At 28.8% G+C, this 17,798-nt stretch overlaps 1 pseudogene across 1 annotated transcript; it reads right to left on the bottom strand.

Annotated features, from left to right (window-relative positions):
- Positions 1 to 1,371: 1,371 nt before the first annotated feature.
- LOC145964930 (uncharacterized) lies at positions 1,372 to 13,123 on the bottom strand (annotated as a pseudogene). The gene is made up of 8 exons (XR_014436571.1): positions 13,035 to 13,123; positions 12,385 to 12,445; positions 12,177 to 12,265; positions 6,898 to 7,112; positions 6,548 to 6,774; positions 4,172 to 4,417; positions 3,388 to 3,547; positions 1,372 to 2,722 (listed from the first exon to the last, which is right to left on the bottom strand). The product of XR_014436571.1 is annotated as an uncharacterized LOC145964930 (transcript).
- Positions 13,124 to 17,798: the final 4,675 nt, after the last annotated feature.

The following is a 17,798-nucleotide window of genomic DNA, read 5'->3' as shown; positions in this document are numbered from 1 at the left end:
TAATTCCATCATATACATATGTATCTATATACAGAACATTAAATGAATATCCATCCAAAAATAAATATCAATATGTACATAATAAAAAATGGATCTTTATATGATAAATATCCACTGACAAGGGAACATCCCCAAGTGTCACTCTGACTTCGGGATGAAACTTCGGTTTTGACTTCATCTGTAGTAGTAAAATATCCATGCTTCGGGAAAAATCCTTGATCTTAATCGTTCTTGAGATTTTCTTGTGCACATATAGAGTGAGAAAGCCTGAAACCGGTAAAATTTCTAAAAAAATACGCATTTTCGTAAAAAATGTTTTATACAAAAGTTACAGGGTTTTAAGTGACGCATTACATAGTAGTACTAGTTTGGTCGTAAATACCCTAACAGCACATGTAGATTCTGAGAATACTCGAAGAATATCACAAAAGTATATTGTGTACATTCTCAGAACATTCGATATACGTACTACGATATATTGAGTACATACTATGAAAGTTCCTATGTCCCACTTTTTTCAGTTCGTAGTATATACTGTGAATATCTTGCAGTATATCTGTAGTATATCGATAGAACGTTGCCAGTATTATAGGTATATCTGTAGTATATCGATAGAACGTTGCCGGTATAATTTAGGTATACCTGTAGTATATCGATAGAACGTTGCCGGTATATTAAAGATATATCTGTAGTATATCGATAGAACGTTGCCGGTATATTTAGGTATATCTGTAGTATATCGATAGAACGTTGCTAGTATGTATAGGTATATTTATAGTATATCTATAGAACGTCGTCAGTATGTTATTGGTATATCCATTAGGATTATAGGTTAGGTTAGGTTATATTAAATAGTAGTTAATATTTGGTGAATTTATTAAAAATATGTATTTCAATAAATTCAAAATATTGTTTTACATTTTTATATATACACTTATTCTATATATACATTTCTCTATCTATATATACATATATATATCTACCCAGTAAGCAAAATGTTAACAAATTGCGTGCAAATTGGCAGCAAATTTAATCAAAATTCCACACCAAATTCATAGCCATCTGTGTCCGCATTAAGCTCGTGTTTTGCTAGCAAACCTTGCTGACATAACCTGACAGCAAATTGGTGACGAAACCCGAGCAAAGCTTGCTGACATGTTGACGTCAAATTGTCGGCAAAAACCGAGCAAGATCTGGGCGCGCGCAATCTGACAGCATATTGACGGTAGTAACCGAGCATGATCTGCTTTTGACCAAAGTGCAATAAAATTTAATATTACAGAATAAATTTTATTGGTAAATTATAATTTTCTCTTCATAAATAACTATGAAATATAATGTTATATCGTAGCTATATCTCACGTAGCAAATTCTCTTTCAACTTAATTAAATTAATAATAAAGTAAATTGTGAAAATAATTAAATTTAATTTATAAAATTGAGACATAATTTATATGATAATTAAACTCTTGCTTTATGCTTCAAATAGAATAATTTTCCATTTATCCTGTTGATTCTAATCAGTTTAATATTCTCATATTAGGCTTGTATGAGATATCAAAAATTAAACCAATAGAAATATACTTTTGATCTTTTATTAATAGCCACTAGCAGGCTTTATATCTACTTCTAACAGAAATTTGATTGCGAGAAAGCGTGCATCGCGTAACGGAAAGCGAAGGAACTATTGAATCAAGGCACTTAAATACCGATTATGCAGGTTCTGCTCGGTTTCTGCCACCAATCTGCCGTCAAATTATGCGCGCAGATTTTGCTCGGTTTTTGCTGCCAACTTGACGTCAAGTCATGCAGCAAGCTTTGCTTGCTTTTTGCTGACAATTTGTCATCAGACTTTCCTGCACAGATTTTGCTCGGGTTTTGCCGCCAACTTGACGTCAAATTTTGTGCGCGCAGATCTTGCTTGGTTTTTGCCGCCAATTTGACGTCAAGTAATGCAGCAAGCTTCGCTTGCTTTTTGCCGCCAATTTGTTGTCGGATTTTGTCAGCAAGCTTTGCTCGGTTTTTGCCGCCAATCTGCCAGCTTAATCAGGTAATAACAACTCTTGTAGCAAAATTGTAGCCTTTTTGCTGACAACAATTTTTAGCAAGCACTTGGCGAAATCTGTTCGAGCAGACTTGGCTAATTGGGTATATATACATTATCTACATCTACTATATATATATATTTAATATTATCTACATATATACATTATCTTATATTTTTCAAGAGTTTGACTAGCAAAGTCAACAGCATCTTGCTACATCTTCTCTGACATAATACTATATTTAGAAGATACGTACAGCTACGGAATTACGTCCTACAATATACGTCACGTTGAATTATACTTTTTCGAATTCTTTGATAAACACCGTAATATGTCTTTTTTAATAATATATTTTGAATTATTCGCTACTCTGGGGGCCAAGATAACGTGAATCCATAAGATTCAAGGCACAATGCCTGGCAACAGTCAATAAGAACAGGGAATAGAAAATATTCACCAATAACAAAAGGGAATAAATATTATTCCCTGCTTCTATTGGTAGATGTTTTCTATTCCCTGTTCTTATATTGCCTGTTGCCAGGCATTATGCAAGGGCCTTCATTCTTGCTGCAGATTTCGAGAACGCTCCATGCGCTCTTTAGCATGAGCTAGCCATATTTTTATAGGTGCAGCAATCTGCTCATCTGTTACATTTTCATGCGATTTTCGTATTACACCTGGAAAAGTAATATATTTTTATAACTTAATTATTTCTCAAGAAATAAGAACAAATAGATCTATAATTTATTTCAATCAAGTATTTAATTTAAATCAACAAATTAGTATACGTTTATTTCTAATATATATACATATATGTTTATTTCTAATATATTTTTATTTCTAATATATACAGGGTGTCTGATAGATTATGCCAACGAAAGTTTTCACCATTTTGCAATTTTCGCAATAATTATTGAAATAATAATTTCATAAAAATGGCGAATAAGTGCGCATTTAGGATGTATGCTCTCTAAGTATGCCAGCAGTGAGTCAGCGAGTGTCGCAAGGGCCAAATTTCGTCGCGCAATTAAACTTTTCGTGCTGTGAAACAATCGTCGACTGGCCATACTTTTTAATTAATACTTTATTAATTTTTGCAAAAATAAAGTAGTAAAAAGGAATTTTTGTTCAGTTACAATATGTTCTAACTGTTCATGAGCGTTGGCACAATCTTTATCAGATATCCTGTATAAGATAATTAAAAAATATTAATATTTTGTGGACATGTTTTAATAATTATAATAACAAAAATTTACAAAATGTCTTTCAATTTGTAAGCAATTATCAAATTTATTAATAAAAAAGATAGATTACTTTTATTTAAATATTTTATTATACTTACTCATAATTATTTTGCATATATCCAGATTTGAAAAAATTTTTTTTTTCTTGGCCCCGTACCAACTGTATTTCTCCGCAAGTTCATTTGCTAATATAGATTTTATTATTTGTAAACATGAAGTTTTCAAGTTGTTGCAAGTTAGACGTGTCAATTGTTTAATCTGAAATTATTTTATAAAACTAGCATTATTAATAATTATTTTCAAAATATATATAATCGAAATTTTATATTATTTTTTAAATAATATTCTTTGCATAAAACATATGAAAATGAGAAGGGTACAATCTTAGGATTTGCAACTCTGAATAAAAATATTCCAGTAAATTCATTTACATGTTTGTAAATGCTTTTTTAAAATTGCTATTAAAAAACTTGTTTTATATAAATATATAATTTATATACATATGCGTCCGCTATCTGAGAAATTTATGTATGTTGCATGAATAAAATACATATTATACAATGCAGGAGATAATAAATATGATTTTATCATGCAAGAAATACTAAAACTTTTTTAACGACTTCTATTGAGGGCCACTTCGATCAACTCCGATTAACTTTAATCGACGATTAAACTATATCTTTGTCTCTTTTTAAGAACGTATCTGAAAAGAGACAAAGATATAGTTTAATCAACGATTAAAGTTGATCGAAGTTGGTCGAAGTGGCCCTGCTACTCTTTTCAGAATTGTCCTAATTAGAGCCTAAGCTGTTGTCCTTCTTTTTTTTTAAAGAAATATAATATTGAATTATTTTTAAATTGAAATATAGATCTTCGACTTACCATTTGATTTCGATAAGATGAGTCATTTTTTAATTTTTCTTCCACTAGTTGAAGACTGTTCTCATCTTTGAGCGGTAAATCTTCAAAAACATCAATTTCTCTTTGTTCCATATCCAAAGTTGAGCTGACTGAAAGTTTCTCCAATATGAGCTTTTGATTTGTATTTATTACTTTCACTTTTTGGCTTATATTGTTGATTTTTAATTCCAAATTTGTTAATTTTCTAATTACAAATTTTTAAAAATTTTCCATTCCTATAAAATATAAAATATTGAAAAAAGTTAATTCATGTACGAAAACAAAAGACAAAATTTTTAAAAAATTGTAGCGATTAAAAATATAAAAAAATTGGAAATAAAAATAAAAAATATAACGCAAAATTGTTTCCAAATAAATAACATTATGACAAAATATCATAAGTAAAATAGAAACTATTTGCATACTAACTTTGTTCATTCAAGTTTGGACCTGACGTGTTATTTGCTAATATGATTGGAGGGTTAACATCATCGTTATTGTTGTCATTCTTATCATCATGATCATCATCATCCTCTTCTTAATTAAGTTAAACAAATTTTCAGTACATTGCGGCTCTAAAAATAAAATTACTATTATTACTATTTCAATACAATTTAAACATAGATTTAATTATACAATTATAATATTGATCTAATTTTTTATACATTAATGTTTTTTTAATTTATATAAGAGCGTCAAAGTTGGGTGTTTTCCAGCAAAAAACATAGAAAACAGTGTAACACGTCAACTGTTTCTTGTTAAAAATCTCCCATTATAAAGAACATATTTAGATATATAAACAAAATATAAAATTTTTTAAATATTTTAAGAGTTAAAAATATGAAAAAAGATGTAAGAGATATATTACGTTAAATTGTTTCATACTAAATAACATTATGGCATTCTAAATTATATCATATAGTCATATTATATAGTCAAGTAAAGTAGAAATTATACTAATTTGGTTTAGAATTTTATTTGGTTTAAAATACGAATCTGTTGTCGACGTGTTGATTGCTATTACAATTGGGTTATTAACATCATCATTAACATTATTATGGCACTTTTCTGGGTCGGGTACATTTTCCATACATTGAAAATCTGAAACTAATAAAAATAGTATTACCATTATATATATTTTTATAAATTTTTCGATTTATCTCAATATACAATATTTATCATAAAAGTTATAAAACAAGTGAACTAAAATTAAATATTTTTTACTAATACATACACAGGATGTAACATGCGCATTTACAAATTACGTAACATCATTTCTTAATGAAAAATAAATAGAAAAGTACTTAACTATTTTTTCTGCGACACTTGACGATAAAAGAATTATTAATTAAATATCATCCAATCAGCGCCATTTTTTAGGCGGGCCGCACATCGAGTAGTGTGGCTACACATTTTACTTGACGCGCAATTCACAGACGTCTGCCTAAAGAACGACGCTAATAAGATAATATTTATATATATAATAATACCTCTATATATACAATATAATATATACATATATATTTAAATTTATTCATGTATACCTGGTGCATTATAGTTGCAATCGTACATGGTCATTACATTATTCAAGTCAGCATCAAAGAGTTCAATATTTTTATCCTTTTCTGAAACAAAAGAGGTTAATATTTTTATATGTCATTTACTCGTCATTCATTTTTGATGTTTTCTTTCAATATTTTTTCTTATAAGTACGTTAGTTTTTTAATCTTTCTTTAATATTACATATCTTTATATTATCTTATATATTTTTAATATTACATATTTGCTTTTTTTACATTCAAATTTCATGAAAATATAAAAGTAATAGAAATTAAAAAATATAATTTTATTATGTATTTATATATTATAAGTTTAATAAAACAGTTTATTTTTAACTGTTAATAACATTATAATTATTTACTCCGCAAAAAATAGAATCCAAAAATATACCAACATTTATCGAAAGTTAATTATTTATGCAATAATACCAAAAAACTCTGTATACAAGTGCATGCGTCCAAATTTGTGTATGTATGAGAGAGAAAACATATATAATATATTACAGTATTCAAATATATAAATCTCTTGTACAAATCTTAATTTATTTCAACAAAAATTATACTTACGAGAATCAATTTTTCTTCCTGTTTCTATACAGTGTAATGTAGTTGTATTTTCCACTTTATTCTCGATTCTTTTGGCACATTTTCTTTTAATATTTCTCTGATTAACATCTAAAATTCATGCGATAATATATTTATATTTAATTATTGAAACAATATATTTTTTTTTAAATTTATTAATGTTTTATAATGCTCTTACCTTTTTGTTCATTTCTTGCAATTATTGTTTTTTTTTATATGTAGTCATGTTTGTAATTTTTGGAACTTTTGATAATTCACTTAAAAATTCATCGGACAATTCATCGGACAATTCGTCACTGCTACTCATTGATGCGTCATCAATGGTTTTAGCAGCTCTAAGTTTCCTTGATTTTTTAAGATACTCTTCTTTTTCGGTATTAGAAGTCAGATCGGACTCTTCTTCGGCCTGCTTTAATTTTTATCTTGCCACTGTATAATTTGCTGCAACAAAATATAATCGTAATAAAAACGTATCATTTTTCTATAATTATTAAAAAACAACATACATTAATATTATATGCGTAAAAATAATAATAATACATTCAAGAAAAGAACGTTACTTACAATATGTTTCATATATTTTTGTAATAGTATGTGCCATCCAAGTAGGTTGCGGTTCCTCCATAAATTTAACGGCTTTATCATATCTTTTATTGTTGGTGAAATTAGGCCAAACTGCTTTTTTCAAATCTTTATCCAACCAATTTTGTGGAATAATTTGAAGTCCATCTTCAAATTCCACAATTGCATAAAACTTTGTTGTCTCAGTTTCTGTCATTCTGTTATTCAAAGCAATATATAATTTTGTATTACATTTTACTATGAATCAATGGAAAAACTGCAAATTTGTCATCTTTGTATGGTAATTTCACATATTTCCTAGTTACATTTTTTAATGGCCACGATTTCAAATCTGAGTACGAGTGTACAATATAAATTCCAAGTAATGAAGATGGACAAGGCATATTAAATAAATCCTCTTTTTCTAAAAATTCGTGGCCTATAAAGACAGGAATATTTTGTTTTGTGCAGTATGCTATATTTTTTATAGTTACAATGCTGCCACAATTCAAGCCACAACAATTATCCGCAAGTGTGTCTCATTTCAATGTTATTCCGTTGTATTTTACAATTTTATATTGTGGATTCTTGCAGTTGGATATAAGTGGACCATTCTGATGCAACGATATTAAATTTGGGTGTACCAGAACAGAATGTGATAAAATAGTTGATGAATCTGAGTTAATTTCTTTTTCAATATATCTCCGTATAACTTGTTGCAACGGTTTGTCCGCTTTTCTAATGTATTTCTTCAATATCTGCATATAATTTTCAAATTTGAATGCACTGAAATTATCAAGCGGCCCAAATTTTTTGACGTCATCAACAAGATGTATGAGATTGTGAATATTATGTGACATATTCTTAACTCCATAAAGTTTCATAAATATTTTAATAAAGAAAAGTATTAAGTCTTGCGCATAAGTTACATATTCGTTTAAATCTTGCGAAGACAGAATTCTGATAATCACATGTAATGTTAGAAAATGTATATACACATTCTTTTTTAATATAGATTTAAAAGCCAATGGACCAGTGTATAACAATATCAATCTATATTCCGTAGCTTTCCATAGCTTCACACAGTTCATTGATCGTGGCTTTCTTGCAAATTCTACAGGTATAAAAGGCTTCAATTGTACTACCAAACGTGTAGAAATTTCTCCGACAACTCTAGATGGTAGTCGATAATGTAACTCTCCATCAAGCCATAAGTATATTAACTTTTTTTTTTTTTTTTTTACGAGAGAGGAGAAAATGCATTTACGCACACCGGGGGCCCCGTAGCCCCCGGTAGTGTTGGGCTCGGCCTATTTAGCGGCCACTACCAACTAAAAACTCCTCTCTGTGCGTCCATCCGTGATGGCTAACCTTTCGGGCGGTCCTTGCGCATAATTCCCAGACATATCAAATGCATATAATTTAACGGGATACCAGTAACAGGTTTAAAATGAGGTATTTGTAGTAAACTACAAGTGATATCTGGTTTGTGTAATTCTCATCTATCTTTTGTTTGAAATCATCATCTGTTCGAAGAGGTGCATCGACCTGTGGAAAACATATTCGATTTCCTACAAATTCTCCTTCTGTCTGACACTTGGTACAACTGGAATATCCAGAATGTCCCTTTACACACAGAACGAATGATTTCGCTGGTGTATCACAAATTAAAGCCGCAAGTCTGCATGGTATATTACGACCATTTATGTTAATGCCATTTTCGCATGTATCTTTAACTTCATCAACAAAATCTTTTAAAAAATCATTGGAATTTGCTGGTTTTTCATTTCCATGATAAAGTCCAATTAGAAAGACATTATCGTATGGAAAAACTGAATATAATATAGGCCAGAATTGTTGTGACGATGATCTTGACCGTGGTAATCCATCAATATTGATGCTAATTTTCACACAATCAATATTATCTTTTATAGATGTCAATATATGTAATAGAGAATTCAGTAATCCAAAATGATGGTATATTCCTGATGTTACTGTACGTATTTCTTGTCTTCTTGGTGTTTTTAGAAGTGAGCGTGCATCTAACGTTAATATTGAAAAGCAAGAATGTTGTTTTAATCTTTCAAGTAATTCTCTAAGAGCAGTATGTGAAATTTGATGATTTGTAGCCCACACAGCAAGACTATTTTTAAAATCGTTTGTTGTATTTGCATTTTCAGATGCAATATAAGATAGTGATTCTTGAGAAGATTCTTGATAAATGCTCACAGATGATTGTTCTGAATCTGATTCATTCAATTCCAAATATTCATCATTTTCATATTTCATAGATATATTATTTTGTCCATAAATAGTGTCATTTTCAGTTGCAAATGTCTCATAACGATTATGTGAATTAATTGTGGAACTGGTTATTCTCAAATATTCTGGATTTTCATAATTATTATCTGATAATATATTCGTATTTAACAAACTGTCACATATAAGTTTTGATTTTTCGGCAGCTAGTCGATTTAAGTGCCTCTTCGATATATGTGAAATGTCTTTTCTGGGTCGCTTTCGATTCATTGTTGTATTTCTATTCAAATATAAATATAAATAATTTGTGGTATGATATTTTTAAGTATTATATTGGCACCTTGTGTCCTTGTCAGAGCGCGAATATTAGACAAAGACAGAAGGGGCCCATATGCAGCTTTCTCTTTCTATTGCTATATCGCTTTTTCAGCTCGCTCGCGCACTCTATTTTTAATATCTCTATGATTTTAAATAGATGCGTTTAAAATGGAAATGTACAATGCCTATTTTGTTTTTTTCAAAAATTAGTTTACATTTCCATTTAAATGATATATTTTCTAGTTCAAATGCAGTTTTCTTGCAAACAAAATTAATCGAGATATCAATAATATATATGCGACGCAGTGATACCATTGGTAGAACATTTTCTCATATGATAGGTTAATTCCCATACAGCACAGAAGCTTGCATCAACATTGCTGCAATGTTATAACATTGCACATAGCAGTGTAATGCTGCAGAAATATTGCAGAGACATTATTTTGTAATATTACTTTGGCAATGTTGCAGCAACATTTTAACATAGCGAAAATGTATAACATGTGTTTCTTTACTTGCCGCTATGTGGCGACACCAAACTTAACTAACTCGTATTCGAATTTTCATCTAAAGTGGATATAAGGCCTACAAAGGACTAATGTAGTAATTATATTTTTTGTCTTGTGTCAGTTAAATTTCTGATAAACTGACTTGATTTATTTAATATTCTGAATCCTAATAAGGGATCTAGATTATTAAACAAATAATTTGTTTAATAATCTAAATCCCTCGTTGGGATTCAGAATATTAAACAGATTTTTCTTCATTGAATCGGTAAATGGGAAATAATTCATTTATTGCACGTATTAAAATATTCTGGTACCGAGTGTATGTAAAATAATTGTATGTATATTATTGAGATAAATATTTAATAAGACACATTTGATAAAAAAACACTAATAGATATTTTTTTTCAAAGGCGGTAAATGTTTTTTTTCCTATCTTTCTTAAACATTTCTTTATATTTTTAAAGTTTATTTATTAAATTTAAAACGGTCTGCATTTGCAATAGCAAAACGCGTTTTAATATTGCAAATACGTTGCACCGTAACATTACTACAATCTTACATTGTAATATTTCTGAGGGCGGACATTTCAACGTTGCTGCAAGCTTGCAGTAATGTTGCAGAAACATTTCGCAACTTCTATGCAATATTACAATGTTTCAATGTTAGGTCTATGCAACGTTTTTGCAATCTTTCGGTGCTGTATGGGTTATGACCTTGCAAAAAAATGAGGGATAAAAAAAACAAGCTTTTGAAAGAAAGAATTCCTCTCTTTAAAATGCTAATTATTTTAAGAGCACACTACGTTTCTAAAAATTGCAAATGTCTTAAAAGAATAACTGAATATCTGTTTAATTATATAATTTTATAATTCAAGTTTAAAATAAATAAAAGTTAGTATAAGAATATATATAAGAAATAAAAAAATATAAATAATAAAAAATATTTAAATATAAATAAATATTAAAATAATAAAAAATAAAAATATAAAAATATAAATATTAAAAAAACTATTTGTATTTTAAAAAACCATTTAAAAAATGCCTACTTTCCATGTCCTATTTTAAATGCGTGTCTAAAAAACATTTTGCATTTTTAAATGAAAAGGCTTCAACTATTTTGCAATTTTTATTTCAAATAAGTTTGGACACTCATTTATTTGCACATTTCTGTATATCTATCTATATATACAACAGCATGTTTCAGGAAGAATGGTCTATATTCTAGAATTGTACACATTATTTTGAATAAAAAAATTTATACATATAAAGTTTATATATATATATATATATATATATATATATATATATATATATAAACATGTGTCCTGTTCTGAACGGTTATAAAGATACACCATATTCAATCTAAAGAACGAATACATTTATTATTTTAGTAGAACCAAATTCTATAAAACAAAATTACATTAAATTTTCATCAAATCTTGTTACGAATGTAAACATTAGATAACGTTTGATAAATCGTGTTAGTTTGAAATTTTTAGTTTCCGATATAATAAAAATACTTCATATACACTCCAAACTGCCAAAATTATTATTAATTTAAATTATTATTTTTTAATTATTCAAATTTATTGTAAGCTTAAACTGCTTTAATGTAAGTTTTGTTTCATAGAATTTGATTCTATTAAATTAAAAAATGTATTCTTGACAGAACACACTTTATCTTTATAACCGTCTCTAGAATAGGAAACATGTTTATATAAATTTTTTCTTTAAAAATGTGTACAATCATGTCTTAATAAAATACTAACCATTCCTCTTGAAACACCTTGTATATGTGTATATATACAATGATCTATCAGAAAAGTAATGAAATTAATTATGTAGTGCATATTGTGTGGCAACAGAAATCATAATTACGCGGAATATAAAAAGTATAATCCTTTTTTCAAAAGTAATACTTTTCAGTGTTACTTTTCTGACAGACCATGTTTATATATACTGAAAGAAAAGAATGGTTGGATTGACTAAATTTTTCAACAAAATTTTTATTTTATTTTAACAACAAAATGTTTACTCATTCTAAGAAAAATTTGGAGCAGTGAAGTAAATTATTCTTTGATTGAGCAAACATTTTGTTGAAATAAAATAAAATTTTATTGAAAATTTTAGTCAATTCAACCAATCTTTTTTTCTCAGTGTAGATACAGATATGCAATACATAAAAAATGGCACTTACTTGATGCTCTCTGACCCAGTAATAAATACGTAGATGTGCAGATGATGTGCAGAGTGGACGCACACTAAGGCAATTTTCTCTTGGTTATTCTGCAACATAAAAATTATAAATAAAATTACTTAATAATACTTTAAACATATAAAATCTTTAACATGTATTAAATACAAAGCTAACAATACACATGCGATACACAAGAGTTCATACTTACTTTAGGTTTTGCGTTCCAGTAAATAGCTGGACAGACTGGTCGCACACTCAGCCAATCTTTTCTTGATTATGTTGCAACATAAAAATTACAAATAAGAATGACATACTTGACATGTATTATGTATATATGAAAAATAATATACTATAAAAGATATTATAAGTATATTCTGAGAATATACGAGAAATAATATACTACAAGAGATGTTATAGGGATGTTCTGAGAATATACGAGAAATAATATACTACAAGAGGATGTTATAGGGATGTTCTGAGAATATACGAGAAATAATATACTACAAGAGATGTTATAGGGATGTTCTTAGTACATTATGTACAGTGCGTAAATAATATACTGATGATTCACACAGTATATATAGAATATTCGTATATCATGTGTTAATTATTGTTAGGGTTAATTATTTGAGGTTTGATGTAAATGAAAAGCAAGTAATAAATTCATTGATAATTAATTATATTTTTATATTTCTCATGCGACTTTCTTAAACATAACCTCAATTTTGTGAAATGTTTTACCGTGACAAATTATGAAATGTAGCAAGAAATACTAAAAATATATAACAAATAAAATATTCTTAAACTTTATTTTATGTCTAATAAAATATTTAGAAAAGAAGGAGAAAGATTACTTACCTCTGAATTCGTCGATAATTCGTAGAGAGAACCAACTAAAAACCACGCGGTATCAAGCGGTAGTCAAGAAGACCGGAACCGGTAATATATCGGATGACGCTCTCAAATGGCGCTACTATCTGCGTAAATTAAACGTATATTCTGAGAATATACGAAAATATACGAAAAATAATATACTGTTCAAGATATTAAACGTATATTCTAAGAATAAACGAAAATATACGGAAAATAATATGCTGTACAAGATATTAAACGTATATTCTGAGAATATACGAAAATATACGAAAAATAATATACTTCTTAAGATATTACAAGTATATTCTGAGAATATACGAAAATATACGAAAAATAATATACTGTACAAGATATTAAACGTATATTCTGAGAATATACGAAAATATACGAAAAATAATATACTGTACAAGATATTAAAAGTATATTCTGGGAATATACGAGAAATATACGAAAAATAATATACTTCTTAAGATATTACAAGTATATTCTGGGAATATACGAAAATATACGAAAAATAATATACTTCTTAAGATATTACAAGTATATTCTGAGAATATACGAAAATATACGAAAAATAATATACTGTACAAAATATTAAACGTATATTCTGGGAATATACGAGAAATATACGAAAAATAATATACTTCTTAAGATATTACAGGTATATCCTGAGAATATACGAAAAATAATATACTACAAGAAATGTTATAGGGATGTTCTCCGTATATCATATACGGTACGTACATTCACAGTATGAGTATGATATCATGTGCTGTTAGGGTAGCGTTATCAAGGTTACGTGAAGGTCACCTTCAATTTTTTAACTGCGAATCCATTTTTCATTGCACATTCTTGTAGTGTAACTCGAGAACTTTTCAAGACACTATAATAAAGTATTTTTCTGTAAAGTACTTTTCGAGTTATGAGGTTTGAAAATTACAATACCGCCTACATTAGTATTATCCAAGATGCATCGCATGGAGGTTACACGGTCAGATTTACACCTCTTTTTTATGTATATTTGTTTCTGTGTGTATACGCGCGCAGACGTGTGTGTGTAGGTTTGTTTAAAAAAATAAAATTCGACAAAAGGAAGTGAAAATAAAGAAAATAAAAATATATTAACATAAAATTAGAAACTACATCAATAATTAATGATAACATATACATACGCTGCAGGAAATGATCCAAGCATAACGCCTTATTTGTGCACATTTTATAAACACATCATCAAAACATTCAACACAACGTTGTTCATCCTTTGTAAATGTAAAGCATATTTGCTTCACATTTTTGAAGCTTATTACCCTAACAGCACATGATATCATTCGAATATTCTATACTCATACTGTAAATATACGTTACAGATGTAATATACTGAGAATAATCCCATAACATCTCTTGTTGTATATTATTTTTCATATATTCTCAGAATATACTTTGCATATCTCGTATTAGTATATTCTTTCTCGTATATTTTCAGGATATTCTATAATATTGCATGTGTTTCTTCATTTTGCCGCTACGCGCGCCACTAAACTCGTACTTAATTTTCGGTGAAATGAATATAAAGGACTGGTAACTGCTAACTTGAGTTCCAAAGTTTCTTCTTTTTTCTTTTTAGTCAGTTTAATTTATAATAAACTGACATAATTTAAAATTTTTCATTTGTTTAGTAGTTTAGTTGTTCTGGATTCCTTGTTGGGATTCAGAATACTAAAAAGATTATTTAAAATTAAAATGAGAAATGGTGTGTCTGTTTACCGCATTTATTAAAAGTATTTCTATTACATATATGAATTATATTACAAGATATTCTCAGTATTTACTATTAACCAAAATAGACGGACATTAAGGGCATTCTTAATATATACTTAGTATATCATAGTGTATCTTGAATGTTCTGAGAATATATGCATTGTACTTTTGCGATATTCTTCGAACATTCTCAGTATCTACATGTGCTGTTAGGATACATCCTCTATCACATTATAACCAGATTTCTGCCAAGCATATTGAATCATTGTTTTAAAGCAAGGAGAAGTTAGATACGAAGAATGTTACATTGGACACGAATGATGACAATAACATAAACATTTCCAATGTTTGTGAAGGTAATGCACTAATTAAATTTTAAACGAAGTATCCGAACAATTATATTTATATGCTTTTATAGTAGAAAATAAAAGTGCATTCTGCAACTCAATGCAATAACTGAAATTATTATATACATAATACGAATATTAAAATCAAATCGTTTTTATATACATTCAACATCATCATTTATAACTGAAATTATTATATACATAATACGAATATTAAAATCAAATCGTTTTTATATACATTCAACATCATCATTTATGTTATATATATACACTTCTTGTGTATCAATCAATGACAATTATGTTGACAATTGAACTCTTTATATATACATACCTATGCAAGGACAACAATTCATGTATCCTATGTTCTTGACAGCTTTGTGGTCTGTGACGTTTTCATAATTGTTCGTGATGTACCTTTATAAATAAATATTATAATTATCAATAATCAGTAAAAGAAATGTATATTTATTTTGAGAAGGATTCACTTCTATAAGAAGTAAATTGTTGAAAATAATTGTTGAATAACCTTGAATGTCCGTTTTTCACATCAAGAATTAAAAAAAATTTTTTTTTTAATGGAAAGGGGTACTTTATAGTCACTCTATCGATAGTACTCAATGAACTTAATAACTTTTGTATCAGAGTTTTTTCCGAAAATTCAACCGTTGTCAAGGTATCGACAAAATAAGTCAGAATTAAAATTTGGAAAAATTCAAACATATTAAGTCGGGTGATCGACCTCACTTTGGAATAAATACGAGGCAAGAGCTCAACAGAATGTTTCCAAACAAATGGATAGTGTTGTGCCAGGAGCGGCACGGGATGTGGGGTAGCCGGGAGATTCCAAAGAATGCCTCGGACCGTCAATTAATTTTACACTTTTTATTAAATTCTTATGATTTTCACAAATACAGTCACTTATTGTAATTTGCTCGATTTCAATTAAGCCTTCTCCCTTACTATCGCCTACTCTCTTAAGTTGCCTCGTTAGCAATTCAATTAGATTTCGTAAATTAGCGGTTAGCTCCGGATTCGCACTCTTCTTTGATTAATTTTCTATTAACGACTGTCCGCCGCGGACCCGTGGTGGACGGTTTTTAACACCTCATTTTTAGGGGTATTTTGGAGGGGATCGCCTAGCGACATGACCATATATGGTCATGGAAGATTTTCGTGGCGGTCAAGTCCAAGTGCAAACAAAGGAGGTTCAAAGTCGAATCCCTTCGTTGGCATTTTCACGTTTCCGGCGAACTCGCGCGTGGTTTGCTGAGGTAGCGGTTTTACGCGGTTCGCGAACATTCTATCGCATTTTAATCGTATAAAATTTATTAATGGTAAAGTAAAATAAAGTTATAGTCTTTCGGACTATAACATCCCTCCCCCGTTGGAAAAGAAAAATGGAGGTTCTAAACGGAGTTTTTCTATACATATATCTATCCCTGTTTTAAATACAATATATTTCCCGTTTACAATGTTTATTATAATCGTTTCTTATCTCTAAGTTAAAATTTATCTCTAAGTAAAACTTATTTATTCTAGAATCGTATGCTCTTGCTTCTTTTTAGTATTGGTCTAGGCATTCCGTATGGTTTGTCAGTTTCTATGTTTGTCAGTCTATTATTGTGACAGTCGGTCGTTTAGATTTCTTTTTTTTGTGTTGGACAATTATCCATACTATTAGTATTATAATAATTATAGTGGTTATTCCACTGGAAGCCATTGGGTAAATGAATTCCTTTTGTTTAAAGAAATTGTTATTGTTTAAATCTTTATTTATTTCTTCTAATTTGTTACTTAGTTCTTTTAATTCTAGAGGATTATTTATTACGTCTTTGAATTTTCGTTCGTCATTTGATTCGTTAATGTTTCGGGAAATTGTTATATTGAATTCTGGTAAAAATGTTGCTATATTCGTTCTGTATGTAATCGTTTCTGTTTGTATTGTCATGTCTGCAGTTGTCAGTCTACAGTTGTCGTTAAAAATAATTCGACCTGATTTTGTGAGTATCCTTTTATACTCAGGATGGTTATCGCAATTTATTACAATTTGCTGCTCGGATGCAGTCGAATATAGCCAAGAGTGTGGCTGTTGTAACGTAATCCATATAGTGCGGTTCGTTATCGTATAGTCTATGTTGCACTGTTCGCGATAATCTTGTGCTCGTATATACATTTTAATTTCGCACGGTGTATTTTTGCCTACATGATATATTGGTTGACTTTTTTCGCATAAATATTGGTTATTATTGTTTATACAATCGTTTAGATTTTGTTTTGTTAAGATTACATATATACGCATATCTTTATTTATTGCAATTAATTTATTTTCTACTTTCGTGTACGCAAATTTATTTACATAATTATATGTTGGTAACGATATTACATTCAGAATATCATACATTGGTTGCGCGACTATTGGAAATTTTAGTATTGTGTATATAGTTGTTTTGTCGCAGTACGCGCTTACTTTCATATAATTTTCTATTGTTAACTATTCGTCGTATTTTATTTCGAACGGAAAATACGAACTTCGCGGTAACTGTAAAACGGCTTCTTTCAAATGGGAAATTATTTCATTTATTGGTGTTAATAGCGGATGCATTATGCCTTTACGTATGTATGTAAGGTATTTTAAAATGTCTTT

Source organism: Camponotus vicinus, unplaced genomic scaffold, assembly GCF_025532165.1.
Source record: "Camponotus vicinus isolate PSW18456_S1 unplaced genomic scaffold, iyCamVici1.0 SCAF_14, whole genome shotgun sequence".
NCBI lineage: Eukaryota > Metazoa > Arthropoda > Insecta > Hymenoptera > Formicidae > Camponotus > Camponotus vicinus.
Note: the sequence above shows the minus strand (reverse complement) of the source record. Positions and strands in the feature narration are given on the sequence as shown.